Consider the following 12837-nt stretch of genomic DNA (forward strand, 5'->3'; position numbering starts at 1 on the left):
CTTTGTTTTACAGTCTCTGGATCTTGGCCGTTGATGAGATTACCTGACCCTGGGGGCAGTTTGTGGGTGTGACTGGCAAACCACTGTAAAATGGGGGATCTGGGTGGAGGAGGCCCAATCCTGATACGAGCAGGCTTGGAGATCTCAGCCAGGGGGTCACACATACCTGGGTTCCTCTATCGGTTCCTTCATGCGTGAAGCTTGTCAGACCGTGTGGATAGTGGCCTTGAGCATGGTTGTGGCTTGGTTCTCGAGGTTTTCGGTTGCCAGGGTTCTGCTTGGGGTGCGGAGGGAAACTTGACCCAATCCCCAGCATCTGAACCTCCATTATCCAACCACTGCCATGCTCCAGGCCACTTTTCGGACGCTCGGGCGGGGCCTCATGCGTGAATGAAGTCCTTCGGAACCCAGATAATGCAGAACTTCATGACTTTGGACCCTCGACTCAATGGGACCTCAGAACAGAGATTCTCTGCTTGCTTCCCCCAGTCTCTGGTGACTTAGGGATTACACCCATAAGCCACACCTGGTGATACCAGATAATTTCCTCATCGGCCACTCTCCAGAATTCACGATGCTCCCCCCAATCAGGAGTATAAAATGAGGCTCCCAAAATAATGCCACCAGACTCTGTGCCAGGCTGTGGGGCAGGTGAGAGCCCTCCCCACCCCAAGGGACCCAGCCCTACCAGCCAACCTCCACTACCCAACCACCGCCATGCTCCAGGCTGCTTTCTGGGCACATTATAAGACACTTCCTACCCATTTACCACAATTACTACACAATATCTGATGGAATTCAAAGAATAGGCAAAAGTCATAGAGAAAAAAATATAAATATATGCCTCTCGGAGAGCCCGACAAGCTACCGAGAGTATCTTACCCACATGGGCAGAGCCTGGCAAGCTCCCCGTGGCGAATTTGATATAGAAAATACAGTAATGACAACAGGTCTCATTCCCCTGACCCTGAAAGAGTCTCAAATCGTTGGGAAAAGACAATTAAGAAGAGACTGCTAAAATCTCAGGCCTGGGAGGAATAGAGATGTTACTGGCACCTGCTTGAGTAATTCAATGATCAATGGGATGACAGTGATAGAGTGAATCTTTTGTTTGTACTTCTGGCTGATTCATTGTCCTACCCAATATCCATTGTATGTTTTTAAACTGCAGACAGACTCAAGAAATAATATCTGATAATACATCTATATATTTAAAATTTCAAGGATTATTAAAATGAACAGACATCTTGGGATAAGAACAGAGGTCATAGCTTTCTCTGACATAACTCTTTGGGAGGGTCTCCATCATTAAATACATCATCTTCTCTAGAAATCTAGATTCATTTCTATACATAAAGTTTGAAAATCTCCTTATTTTGTCTCTATACTTGTTCCCTGAGCTCTTCTTAACATGGCAAGGTTATTCTATAACATTCATAACATAGCAGTATATTATAAAGAACTTTTCCAAGAATAAATGATAAACTCAGACTTATGAAAATATAATAAATGTCTCAGCAAAAGATGTCCTGATCCTAACACTCTTTTTTAAATTTATTGAATCACTGTGAGAATAGTCACAAAGTCTTTCAGTTCAAGTCTCGGTCAGTCATACAATGATCAAACACCCGTCCCTTGACCAGTGCACATTTTCTACCACCAAGAACCCCAGTGTTCCCCCCTCCCACCCACCCCCCGCCTGTGTGGCAGATTTCCACTTTACTCTCTTTCTCTCTATCTCTCTCTACATTGATCACATTCAATATTACGACAAAAGAACCAATATTATTATTTGGAATTTCCCCCAACATTCAGACCTGCCAAAAAGACATCATTAGATAATGTTTTCTATTGTGGATTATGAAGAGCATATGATGTCATGTAGCCACAATAGTGGCTACACAAATTTGGATTTCTGATATTTTAGTAATAAACCTAGAGGGATTACTGCCCAAAGCTCCGGGGTCCCGAGATTGGTATGTGTGGCTCTGGGATCATGGTCATTCAGAAGCCGGAGGAGGCGTTTGAGGGTGGCAACCCGGAGCATTGTCATAGCAGGGAGCAGGGCTGATTTCACCTCCCATCCCACGAGACCCCACATGTCTCGTCAATGCAGTCTCATACCTGGCTGTTCATTGGACTCTAAAAGATGCAGGCCACTATGCTGTCGTCGCAAGGAAGGACAGGCAGAGGGACAGACACCCTTCCTCTCCCAAGGTGGCATAGCACCATAGTTAAATGCACAGTCCAGATGCATTTCAGTTGGGTATTACATTTTGCTCAGATTTTCCCACCACCATTCAAGCCTGTTTTTCAGGGACAAACGCTACATCATTTACTTTCTGTTGATCACTTTGCATATCAGGAAATGCCACGCGGCTGCATAAACGGCTATGCAGTTCGAAAAATAGTCCTGGTACCCGCATACCAGAGCCATGCTTGTAGAAGCTCATGGTCTCCAGGATTCCATCTGGAGAAGCCGGGGAGACAGCACCTACCCCATCTGGGACCTCCTGGTGATATTGACTCAGTATGGGGCCCGGAAAATTCTCCAGGCAATCCTGACACTCTTAAGTCTGCCCAGTGATCACTGACTTAACATTAACTCAGGACATCTTCCTTCCATCTATACTGGTTTGAAGTGGTCTTAGAAACCATGAAGCCAGAAGTATAAAATGTTATTCTGATTTAGCTTCTGAAAAGCACCTTTATGAGACCTGCTGGAATTCTTAATCCTCCCAAAAGACTTATTCCTAGTTTTTCTCTGCCTGCATACAAGCAGTCATTACCTAGGACTAGGAATAAGTCTCTCATTTATTCAGTTCTTCAGTGAGTAAATAATTTTCTTTTCTTTGAGAAACTGCCCAACACATTGCAATCATAACCTTTGAGGACTGCACTGCCCATCATGGGCCTTCTCTGCATTTTAGTGCTTTAAGAAAGAAAAGTCCCCCTCGGGCTCTTTTCAGGATTTCTTCTTTGAGTTTCAAGCCAGCCTGCTTGTATTTTTTTCTGGAGTTCTATCTGATTTCAAAACTTAGGATTTTAGAAGCACTAGTCTCATCCTCAACTATATTCCCTCTCTCATTATCTAATGCCATTTATTAAGTTTATTGGGATTTCAAAATGTGTTTATTATGAAACAACTATAAATTCATGGGAATTACACAGATAGTATAGAGAAGATCCACATGTTCTCACATGGGAATTAACAGTTAATATAACTGCAGTAAAACATCAGACAAGATTATTGCTATTTGTATAATATATGTCTATTCTTTTTCTGTTATTTTAACACCCATGTAGATTTGTGTAATCATCACTACCATCATGACACAGAAGTGTTCCCAAGCCACAATAATGTCACTGAGGCTACATTTTCATGAATATATCAACCTCCCCATTCCCATCCTTAGCTTTTAGTAATAATTGATATGTTTTCTATAAGAATAATTTTGCCACACTAAAAGTACTAAGTAATAACATATAATGTGATCATTCAAGACAGTTTTTCCTTTAGTCAGTAAAATGCACTTGATATCTCCCAAAGGTGTTGTGTATATTAGTAGTTTTAATTTGCTTGTTTGTTTTTGTTTTCCTCAGTAATGTTTCATAGTATTCAATGTTCCTATATTTTGATAAGCAATTCACCTAATTGGGCAGACATCTTCGTATGAATTTCCTTTGGATTATCCTGTTTGAAAGAGATATTACACTGGGTCGGGCTCACTGTTTACCTGGGTTCAATCCCAGGTAATCCATATGGCCCCGGAGCCCATCAGGAGTGATTCCTGAGCACAGAGTCAAAGGGAAACCCCAAGCACCACCAGTGCAGTGTAAAAACAAAACAAAATCATCTACTATGGGAAATTTTTGTTGTTTCTAATTTTGGACTCTTAGAAAAAAAACTTCTATGAATATTCACTGATTCACAATTTTCTTTCAATAACAGAAACGTATTGCTTAAATTTCCTCTGGTTCCCCTGACTTTGATGACAAATTTTCTGATATTCTAATGTTTTTCCTCATAAGTAAGGTGGGGATGAATCTAATTTCAAGATTCATTCTTTGTCTTTTGTTTTCAAAGTTTCAACATGCAACATCTTTGTATGAATTTCCTTCGGATTATCCTGTTTGAAATCTGTTCAAATTCATCACTCTACATTCATGCTTCTGAAATAAGTTTTCAGGAATGATTTCTTCTAATAATTTTTATCTCCACCCTCTTTCTACTCTCTTTGGATTCTGGTGATATAAATATTAGATCTTCTATTTAAGTCCCACTTGTCCCTGGAGCACTATTTATTTTTCTTAGTCTATTTTCTTTTTGTTCTGACTGGGTTATTTCCATTGTTCTTTCAGTTTACTGACGATTTTATTATTCTTATAGGAAAACCCTGTTTTCGGTATCAGGATGAAAAAATAAAATAAGTTGTAACCCTTTCCTTCTAGAAGTTAACCATAATAGGATGGAAGATCTTATACTTTAAAATAATGGCTAAGGGTCTTACGTAATTATTATGATGGATGTGCATAGTATGTCAAATCAGAAATCAGAATAGCATCCATTTTCACCTGGAAATATTGAAAGTACATGTAGAGTATGGAGATTTTCCTTGAAGAAAGTCACATGAGTGAGTTATAATAAATAGGGGCTTAAGGGATTTTTATGTAATAGGAGACAAATAAGGAATTTGAGATAGAGGTTACAGCGCACTGAAAGGTGAGAAGATGTCCAGAGACATAGGAAAATAAAATATTCCCAAAATTAAGAACACCATACATTATGCATTTTGTTCTACATTTTAGCATGTAGGAAGTTTCTCCTACATATACAAAACAGGTATCATAGGTGAGTAAGGCATATGTTTTATATGCAGTTGACCTCAATTTGAATCCCTGGCATGGCATATAGTTCTGTGAGCATCACTAGGAGCACAGAGCCAGGAGAAACCCTGAGCACTGCTGTACATGGCTCCAAAATAAAAACACACAAACAAAAAGATTCTCCTATAATATTTGTTAAAATAAAAAATTTGAGTCATCTACTTTATCATAAGACTTACCACCAGACGATATATGGAAGAACTTTAGAATTTAAAACAAGTTCCCAAGTGATACTAGTGCTGATGGTATGAAGACCATAATTTGTTTGAGTTTGAGTAGCAAGACTTTATTTATTTTTTTTTAATTTATTTATTTATTGAATCACCATGGGAAAGGTTACAAAGCTTTCAGGTTTAGGTCTCAGTCATGCAAATATCAAGCACATTTCCCTTTACCAAAACTTATTTTTTACCATGAAGAACCCCAATAAAACCCCAGCCCCCACCCCTCCCAGTCCCTGTGGGGCAGATGAATTCTAGTTAACACTCTATCTGCTTTGATTAGATTCATTGTTTCAATAAAAGATTCACCACTATTAGAGTTTATCCCCCCACCCCCAAATCAGACATGCTGACAAAGCATTGTGAAGTGATTTGCTTTCTACAGCTGGGTTCAAGAATTATATGTCGGTTTTGGATTTCTGCTATTTAACTTATTGACCCTGGAAGTATTTCTACTGAAATTCAGATAGTTAAGAACTTGGTTTCTGTGCTCTGGAGTCGTGGCCGTGCTGGAGAGCCGCTAGTGGGGGGGCAACTGGTGGCCTTGGTAGGGCGTGAAGGGCGGACCGAAACGCCCCCCTTCCCATGAGGTTTTAGTCGCCCCCAGTCCCCCGGCTCATACCTGCTGTCCACAAGGCTCCCATGCGGCCGCCATCTTTCTTTCCAGAGAGAAGGCGACTGGGGCAACACCCTTTCCCCTCCGGACAGACCTGATGGCCTGGATTAACGCATAGTCCGTTCACTTTTCTGCTCCAAGCTGCCGGGTTCTGCATTAAGTCCTTGTGCTTCTGGGGCCGTGGCTGTGCTGGAGAGCCGCTCGCGGGGGGCAACTGGTGACCTCGGTAGGGCGTGAAGGACGGACTGGAACGCCCCCCTTCCCATGAGGTTTTAGTTGCCCCCACACCCCCGGCTCATACCTGCTGTCCACAAGGCTCCCATGCGGCCGCCATCTTTCTTTCCAGAGGGAGGAGGGCAGAAGGGACCAACACCCTTTCCCCTCTGGGCAGACATGATGGCCTGGATTAATGCATAGTCCTTTCACTTTTCTGCTCCAAGATGCTGAGTTCTGCATTAAGTCCTTGTGCTTCTGGGGCCGTGGCCGTGCTGGAGAGCCGCTCGCGGGGGGCAACTGGTGACCTCGGTAGGGCGTGAAGGGCGGACCGAAACGCCCCCCTTCCCATGAGGTTTTAGTCGCCCCCAGTCCCCCGGCTCATACCTGCTGTCCACAAGGCTCCCATGCGGCCGCCATCTTTCTTTCCAGAGAGAAGGCGACTGGGGCAACACCCTTTCCCCTCCGGACAGACCTGATGGCCTGGATTAACGCATAGTCCGTTCACTTTTCTGCTCCAAGCGGCCGGGTTCTGCATTAAGTCCTTGTGCTTCTGGGGCCGTGGCTGTGCTGGAGAGCCGCTCGCGGGGGGCAACTGGTGACCTCGGTAGGGCGTGAAGGACGGACTGGAACGCCCCCCTTCCCATGAGGTTTTAGTTGCCCCCACACCCCCGGCTCATACCTGCTGTCCACAAGGCTCCCATGCGGCCGCCATCTTTCTTTCCAGAGGGAGGAGGGCAGAAGGGACCAACACCCTTTCCCCTCTGGGCAGACATGATGGCCTGGATTAATGCATAGTCCTTTCACTTTTCTGCTCCAAGATGCTGAGTTCTGCATTAAGTCCTTGTGCTTCTGGGGCCGTGGCCGTGCTGGAGAGCCGCTCGCGGGGGGCAACTGGTGACCTCGGTAGGGCGTGAAGGATGGACCGGAACGCCCCCCTTCCCATGAGGTTTTAGTCGCCCCCACCCCCCCCGGCTCATACCTGCTGTCCACAAGGTTCCCATGCGGCTGCCATCTTTCTTTCCAGAGAGGAGAGGGCGAATGGGGCAACACCCTTTCCCCTCCGCACAGTCATGATGGCCTGGATTAACGCATAGCCTGTTCACTTTTCTGCTCCAAGCTGCTGGGTTATGTATTAAGTCCTTGTGTTTCTGGGGCTGTGGCCGTGCTCAAAGCTTAACTATGATTTTCAGAGAGAAACCTTGGGTGGTTTACTTCCCATGGATCACTTTGTATATAGAGAGATGCCGCGCGGCCGCTCACGCGGCCGCGCGTTTTTGAGGAAAAGTCCTAGTTCCCGCATACTCGAGCTGTGTTTGTAGAGGCTTCTGGTCACCGTGGGTCCATCTGGGGGAGGCGGGATGTGGTACCTACCCCATCTGGGGCTTCCCGATGATCTCGGCTCTTTTTGGAACCTGTTTTTTTTTTTTCCTTCGGGATCTGTGGATCCCGCCCTCCATGTTGTCCTTCTCTTCGGCTGAATGCTGTAAATATGGCCAGTAGCAAGACTTTAGACTGCAATAATTTCCAGTCAAGTGCAGTCTGGCTACCAATCATATTTTCCCATAAATTAAATATGTACTAAAATTTATTGCATAAGACATCTCCAAAGTATGAATGTTTTTAAATGTATATGCATAAAATACAGCACAGAAATTCTACAATGTAGGAGCCATTATAAAAACCAATGGAAATGTAACTGGTTGAGCAAATGGATGTGTTTAAAAAAGATTAGAAGAGAAATTGTTCATTTACCTATTAAGGGCACAGATTGCTTTTTGGTGCAGTCTCATTTAAAAGCCCTTTATGTGTACTAATTATAAATCATGTTTATTTGTTCATTAAAGGAGACATTCTACAAGATACTTAGTAGACTGTTTCTGCTTCAATGTAAACATCAAAGGACTACAACTGTTCTCCCCAGGGTAGACTGCAGTCATGAGACTTGACCACTGCACAAATGTCTACAACTATCCTCTCAATTTAGGATGGATTATTCTGCCAAAATTCTTGAACTACATACTGTTATGTTTTCTGCTTAATTATTGTTAAATATATTTTCAGAGAGAAATACATACAATTTTTGGTATGTATTTGGTGTGCTGTTTAAGAATTCATGGCCTCCTGGTGTTCCTCTGCAGCTTGAAGATTTTTCTCTTAGCTGATGTTGTCAGGTGAATATTGCAGAATTATATGTAGGGCACTGTAAATGATGTCCCAGTGGGCAAAATAAGCCTAAATGATGAGTATACAGGGCTCTTAATGAGAAAAATTGTTAACTGGATCTTTCTGACACATAGATAAGATGAGCATTTTGAAGTTCAGCTGTGTATATTTTGAAGAAGTTTTTGTTTCTGGAGGTAGGATTTAGTACTAAAAGGTATTAAAGATGTGGGGCTAGAGCGATAGCACAGTGGTAGGGCATTTGCCTTACAAGCAGCCAACATGGCCAACCCAAATTCGATTCCTCTGCCCCTCTCGGAGAGCCCAGCAAGCTACTGAGAGTATCTTGCATGGCAGAGCCTGGCAAGCTACCCGTGATGTATTCGACATGCCAAACACAGTAACAACAAGTCTCACGATGGAGACGTTACTTGGCCCGCTCGAGCTATTTTCAAAATATTTTTCCTCACAAAAGTCTAATGAATAAATTGAATCTGTGTTCCTAAATGAGAGCATAAAATAAAGGGATACTATGCAGCAACAACAAAAATGAAATTATTCAGTTCAAAGCAACTTGGATGGAACTGGACAGTAAAATGTTGAGCAAAATAAGCCAGAGGGAAGACAAGTACCAGATGACCTCACACATTTTTAGTATATACAGAAATTAAAAAGTCCATATACAATATCAATTGATAACATTCTGTGGGTATTGGATTACAGAACTGAGAACCTAATTAATGAGAGAGTTGTTGGGGAGAATGATGAGGTGGACTAGAACTGGAGAATTTATAGACAGTTTAGTCACTATGGTTAGTAGTAAAGTAAGTTTACTATGTATCCCAAAATATAATTATCAGCCCTATTATAAACAAATGAATTACACAATAACAATTAATTTTTTTGAGTTTTTTTTTTTAGTGAAACACCATGAGGTACACTTGTAGATTTACAATTTTTTGTGCTTGGGTTTCGATTATACAATGATCAAATATCCATTCCTCCACCAGTGCCCATTTTCCACAACCATGGATAATATCCCTCCCACCCCCATCCCCCCATCCACCCCTGCCTTGTGTTCTCTCTCTCCTTTTGGGTGTTGTGGTCTGCAAAAGAGGCATTGAATGGCAAACATGTTCAGTCCATAATCTACTATCGACATGCATCTCCCCTCCTGGGAGGATCCTCCAAACACCCTTTATTTGGTGCTCCCTTCTCTATCTGAACTGCCCTTTCCCCTAGAATGCCCGGCTGGCCTCTAAGCTATGTAGTAATCCTCCTAGTGCTGATCTCAGCTATTCTTGGTTATTGGTCTCATATTTTGTTACTTTATATCACCCAGATGAATGCAATCTTTCTATGTCTATCCCTCTCTTTCTGACTCATTTCGCTTAGCATGATACTTTCCATGTTGTGAAACTTGTATGTAAATTTCATGACTTCATCTTTTCTAACAGCTACATAGTACTCCATTGCGTAGATGTACCAAAGTTTCTTTAACCAGTCATCTGTTCTTGGGCATTCAGGTTTCTTCCAGTTTCTGGCTATTGTAAAGAGTGCTGCAATGAACAAACAAGTGCAGATGTCACTTCGACTACACATTTTTGCCTCTTTGGGATATATTCCCAGGAGTGGTATCGCTGGGTCAAATGGGAGCTCAATTTCTAATTTTTTGAAAATCGTCAATACTGTTTCCCAGAAGGGCTGAACCAGTCGACATTCCCACTAACAGTGAAGGAGTGTCCCTTTCTCTCCACATCCACGCCAGCATCGGTTGCTTTTGTTCTTTTGAATGTGGCACAGTCTCTGGGGTGTGAGATGGTATCTCATTGTGGTTTTGATCTGCATCTCCCTGATGATTAATGATGTAGAGCATTTTCTCATGTGCCTTTTTGCCATTCGGATTTCTTCTTTGAGAAGTTTCTGTTCATTTCATTGCTCCATTTTTTGATGGGGTTGGATGTTTTCTTCTTGTGGAGTTCAACCAGTATTTTGTATATCCTGGATATCAACCCCTTGTCAGATGTGTATTCGGTGAATATCCTTTCCTATTCTGTAGACTGTCTTTGTATTTTTGTCACTATTTCTTTGGAGGTGCAGAAGCTTCTTAGTTTAAGATAGTCCCATTTATCTATCTCTGTTTTCACTTGCTCGGCCAGTGGCGTGGTATCTTTGAAGATACCATTAGCTTCAATGTCGTGGAGGGTTTTTCCGACTTTGTCTTCAATGTACCTTATGGTTTCTGGTCTGATGTTGAGGTCTTTAATCCATTTCTATCTTACTTTTGTACATGGTGTTAGGCAGAGTTCTGAGTCCATTTTTTTGCATGTAGCCGTCCAGTGATGCCAACACAATTTGATAAAGAGGCTTTCCTTACTCCACTTCACAACAATTAATTTTTTTAAAACAAGGTGCTGAAGGATTGTGGACACTTTGGTAGTGATGCAATAATTTAGTACATTTATAACAATAAACAACATTATTGTAACCATGTTACATAGAGTATAATAAAATAAATAGGTGTGCAGATCAAAAACAAATAATAGGTCAAGGTAAGGGAGATAGCTCAAAGAACTGAGTGCAAGCTGTGTGTATGGGAGACCTTATTTTGATTCCTAATAAATGTAAAAAAAAAACAACCTATGAATACTAAGCTGAGTACAGTTGAGCAGCTTTGAGTGTTCCCACCTCCCTAGCTCCCAAGCAAAAATGTGCAAAGGAATTGAGACTCAGATGCTGCAAGTGGAAATGAAAATTGTCACAACTAATTTGGAAGATTCTTGGTATTATATAGTACAGATAAATATGCACTTACTACATGATATAGAAACTCTACTCTCAACAAATTAAAGTGATATTTGTTTATAAAGTAAATGTCTAAGAATATCCACAGTGCAGTTTTCAAAATAGTAAAAGCATGGAAACCAAACCAAATATCCATGAGCAGTAGACTGGAAAAAAACATTGAAAATATAGAATAAATAGATCTACACACAAAAGAGTAAATATAGAATAATTCTAGTAATACCAAATTCAAAACCTGACAACATTGATCCATGTTGTATGCACAAACAGCCTCAAATCGATCATTCAGGGTCTTGATGAAGAAGTCTGACCATCTCACAGGTGGGCAGCCACGAGATCGTTTGATGTCCCATGGAATCCAGTCGGTAATGTCTCTAGTCCAGCGGTTATCTCCAAATCTCATTAGATGTCCACCCATGTGATTTTCAACGCTTTGGCAAATGAGACAGTGTCTGTGATTCTTGATCATCAATGGAAGTCGGAACTCTAAATTCTTTCTCTCATTCGAGTGAAGCATGATACTCCAAGCAAAGCTTTTTCGACTCCTCGTGGGGAGACCTGAATATCGTTCTCCTCCTGTTTTCATAGGGCCCAGGTCTCTGAGGCATATGTTAATGCAGGAAGAACAGTGGAATCCAAGAGATGTACCCGGAGCCGAAAGTTCTTCATCCTCTTAGCTATTTTCTCGACGCTCTTGATGGCGTTCCAAGCTGCTCTCTCCCTTCTGCGTAACTCAGGTGCCAGGTCATTCGTCATGTTGATTTCGACCTATGTACACCTACTGTTGCATTCAGAGATGTTCGTCTATTGAGAGTGAATGGAACGTCAGGAACGAGTCTGTTTCTCATAAACATTGGCTTCGTGAGATTCAGCTGTAGTATGACTTTCCACACTCACGGTTGAAGTCAGCCAGCATTGTGCGGCTTGGCTGATGTTTGGTGTTATTTTTGTTTATTTATTTATTTATTTTTTTTATTAGTGAAGCACCATGAGGTACAGTTGTAGATTTACAAATGTTTGTGCTTGGGTTTCGGTCATACAATGATCAAATACCCATCCCTCCACCAGTGCCCATTTTCCACCACCATGGATAATATCCCCCCCACCCCTCCTCCCTTCCTGCCTCTGTGGCAGGGCATTCCCTTTTGTTCTCTCTCTCCTTTTGGGTGTTGTGGTCTGCAAAAGAGGCATTGAGGGGCAAACATGTTCAGTCCTTAGTCTACTTTCAACATGCGTTTCCTCTCCTGGGAGGATCCTCCAAATACTCTTTATCTGGTGTTCCCTTTTCTATCTGAACTGCCCTTTCCCCTAGAATACACGGCTGGCCTCTAAGCTATGGAGTAATCCTCCTGGTGTTGATCTCAGCTATTCTTGTGTATTAATCTCATATTTTGTTACTTTATATCCCCCAGATGAATGCAATATTTCTATGTCTCTCCCTCTCTTTCTGACTCATTTCGCTTAGCATGATACTTTCCATATTGTAAAACTTGTATGTAAATTTCATGACTTCATCTTTTCTAAGAGCTACATATTACTCCATTGTGTAGATGTACCAAAGTTTCTTTAACCAGTCATCTGTTCTTAGGCACTCAGGTTTATTCCAGTTTCTGGCTATTGTAAAGAGAGCTGCAATGAACAAACAAGTGCAGATGTCACTTCTACTACACATTTTTGCCTCTCTGGGGTATATTTCCAGGAGTGGTATCGCTGGGTCAAATGGGAGCTCAATTTCTAATTTTTTGAGAATCGTCCATACTGTTTTCCAGAAGGGCTGAACCAGTGGACATTCCCACCAACAGTGAAGGAGTGTCCCTTTCTCGCCACATCCGTGCCAACACAGGTTGCTTTTGTTCTTTTGAATGTGGGCCAGTCTCTGAGGTGTGAGATGGTATCTCATTGTGGTTTTGATCTGCATCTCCCTAATGATTA

The sequence above is a fragment of the Sorex fumeus genome, unplaced genomic scaffold, assembly GCF_029834395.1.
Source record: "Sorex fumeus unplaced genomic scaffold, SorFum_2.1 ptg000086l, whole genome shotgun sequence".
In the NCBI taxonomy this organism is placed as follows: Eukaryota; Metazoa; Chordata; class Mammalia; order Eulipotyphla; family Soricidae; genus Sorex; species Sorex fumeus.